The following is a 3,388-nucleotide window of genomic DNA, read 5'->3' as shown; positions in this document are numbered from 1 at the left end:
TTTTGAAGTGGTTCACATGCAATTAATTTAGATAAAGTTTTAAAACTTTCCTGAGTCTGTGGTTATTTATTTTAAGGTATAGAAAGTTAGAATTAAGTTAATTTTCACCATCAACTAGTTCAACTAATGGTCCATCGACCAGAGGAAAGAACTTTTTGATCAGTGAAAGGTTAGTTAAAAGTAAGAAATAACTAATCTTGAGTTGTGGAAAATCATAAACTTTTACTCCAGCGGTTTACTCAATTGTGTGTGTGTTTATGGGCCCAGGTGAGTATATGGTATTGGAGTATCTGTTGTTGGTACGCCGCTGAATCAGTTTTCTGGTAGCAGAGTTATGGTTATTATTGACTAGATTGGTGATAAGTATTGATTACTGATTTATGTTTAACAAAAAGAGTTAGCGTCTTGTTTTATGTTGTCTGGAAAATTCCCATGGAATGAATAGCGGGTGGTGACAGAAGCCACACTGCAGTGAGGTTACTCGTCTGTTGGAATAGCACTGAATAGCTACGCTGAGCTGGCAGTGTTAAATTAGGGACTATTTCGTACAAAAGTCGAGTGTGAGTGAAAGCGAAAGGTTTGCTAGTGAGACTTTGGTCTTATATCACCTAGTAAGGGTAACACTGAAGGAGTAGCAGGTTCTCTTGAGCTTGAATGAAGAGTAAACAGAGGTTTTTACTCGCAGTAGAAGAGGAGCAATTCTGAGACTCTGGAATAACAGGCAGAGTAGCGAATGTTTTTTATGTTGTTATTAACAAGGAATTTAATGATAAGTATTAATAAATACGTTTTTCCTATTACCTTGTGAAGGGAGGGTCAGTCACCGGAGTAGTGCTGATGTCACAGAGAGCCACGCTGGGATTGGTTGAAACAGAGGGCATGAGACAGATGCAGATTGTGAAGGAAGGGTCAGTAGTAAGGAGCAGAACTGATGACATCAAAAGGGCCGCGCTGGCATTGGTCAGACCACGAGCGTGAGCCTGAGTCTGATTGGGTGATTGAATAGAAGCTGTTTTAGGATTGGTTGACGAAATTTGTATGTGGAACTCTGATTGGATTACTGGTGTGATTCGCCCAGATAAAAAAGCTCGAGGGTTTGCAGATTATTGTTTCTTGCATTGAGTATCTAGAATGTATAGAGAAAAGAGGAACATGTCGTTAATGAAGAAGATAAAGAATTTCTTTGAGAAAGATAATCCTGTATTGACTAGAGAGGGAATTCCTACTCCAGCACCAAAGACGCCTGCTTCATTCATGATGATGGAAAGAGGGTATCATACTTGTGTATGGTTGGAAAATTGCATAGAATAAACGAAAGGTGATGGTGTTTTAGCTAGGGCTGGGCGTAGCTGGCGTAGTGCCACTACGCAGAATTTCAGGAAAAATGTGTGGAAAACGAGCGCACGTCCTGAGGGTCCATGTGCCCGGGACTGGGGTCCCTCGCACCTGGGCAGGCTCCCCGATCTCCCCGGCCTGGCTGGGTTGAGAAGCAGGGACCGGCCCCAGGGCCTGGGGTTTGGGAGACCCCGTCCTGCGGCCTGCCAAGTGTCCATCTGCCCGGGACAAGGGTCCCTGATGCAGAGCCCCGGAGACCTGCAAGGCTCCATGGGTCCCAGGCAGTCCTCCCCCGGGCGGCTGGGCCCCAGGAGCACCTGCGGGCCTCCCCATGCCTGAGGCCCAGCGTGGGGTCTCTGAGCCCCCCCAAGCCCTGCATCCCCGGAGCCCTGCAGGCCCCGAGCCCTGCAAGGGCAGGCGGGAGCCGTCCCGCGAAGGCTCGGGGAAGGCAGATTGGCGTTATTTCAGTCCCGGCCATCTGGTCGCACCTCTCCCCTCGGCCATCTGGTCGTGCGCAATGCTTTCCAATGGGGCGACCAGATGGCCGGGCTGGCCTGGAAGTCCCAATGAGGGCTCATTTGTCTCTCGGATCCCAGCCAGGGCTCCAGGAGGTCGGGCAAGTTCGCGCCTAGGGTCCCCTGAGCCTCGTGGTGCGCATGGGTTCCCAGAAAGAGGGGTAGCCTTCCTCCAGATTACTAGGGGCAGGGTATGCCGGGACACCCCTGCCGGGCTGACGGTTCTCTGCCGGGGACCAGATCGGCTATGCTCAGGCAACACCTCCCTAGGCGTCCGGGGCTCCCTCCTCCGGCCCGCGGCGTGGCAAAGTGCCCGGGACGGGCTCCATGGTTCCCGGGCAGTCATCCCCCGGGCGTCCGGGCCCGAGAGCTCCGGTGGTCCTTCCCTGTGCCTGAGTCCCAGCCGGGTTCCCGAAGCCCCCGGGAAGCGGAGCCCCCCCCCCCCGAGCCCTGCGTGGACAGGCGGGAACCCTACCGCGAAGGCTCAGGGTGGGCAGATGGGAGTCCTTTCGGTCCCGGCCATCTGGTCGCGCGCAATGCTTTCCAATGGGGCGACCAGATGGCAGGGCTGGCCTGGAAGTCCCGATGAGGCCTCATTTACGTCCCGGATCCCAGCCAGGGCTCCAGGAGGTCGGGCGCGTTCGCGCCTAGGGTCCCCTCCGTCACTCGGAGCGCGCGAGTTACCAGAAAATGGGGTAGCCTTCCTCCAGATTACTAGGGGCAGGGTATGCCGGGAACACCCCTCCCGGGCTGGTGGTTCCCTTCCGGGGACCAGATGGGATGGGCCCGGACAACACCTCCCAGGCATCCGGGGCTCCCTGCCTCGGCCCGCGGCTTGGCAAAGTGCCCGGGACGGGCTACATCGGTCCCCAGGCAGTCCTCCCCGCCGGGCTTCTGGGCCCTTAGAGTGCCTGGGGGCCTCCCCGTGCTTGAGGCCCAGCCGGTGGGACCGAGCCCCCCAGGATGTGGAGCCCCCCCCCCCGAGCCCTGCATGGGCAGGCGGGAGCCCTACCGTGAAGGCTCAGGCGGGCAGATGGGAGTCCTTTCGGTCTCGGCCATCTGTTTGCATGCAATGCTTTCCAATGAGGGCGACCAGATGGCCGGGCCGGCCTGGAAGTCCCGATGAGGGCTCATTTGCCTCCCCGATCCAAGTCAGGGCTCCAGGAGGTCGAGCGCGTCCGCGCCTGGGGTCCCCTCCGTCTTGCGGTGCACACAGGTTGTCAGAAAGGGGGGTAGCCTTCCTCCAGATTACCAGGGACAGGGTACTCTGGGACCCCTCTCGGCCTCAGCCGGCAGCTGGACGGGCCAGGATGACGCCCCAGCCCTGGGTCCATCCCTGGGCCTGCCACATGGCAGGCTGCCCCGGATGGGGTCTGGCGGGCCTCCCCCTGCTGGGCTGGGTCCAGCAAAGGCCTGGGACGGGGTTTTGTTGTGCACGGGGAGCCTCCCCCTGCTCGACTGGGTTCTGCGACTCCCACCCCAGGCTCCATCCTGGGTCCTGCCACGTGGCAGGATGCCCGGGACGGGGTCCAGCGGGC

This window comes from Triturus cristatus, chromosome 1_1, assembly GCF_964204655.1.
Source record: "Triturus cristatus chromosome 1_1, aTriCri1.1, whole genome shotgun sequence".
NCBI lineage: Eukaryota > Metazoa > Chordata > Amphibia > Caudata > Salamandridae > Triturus > Triturus cristatus.
This window is presented reverse-complemented; position numbering follows the sequence as displayed.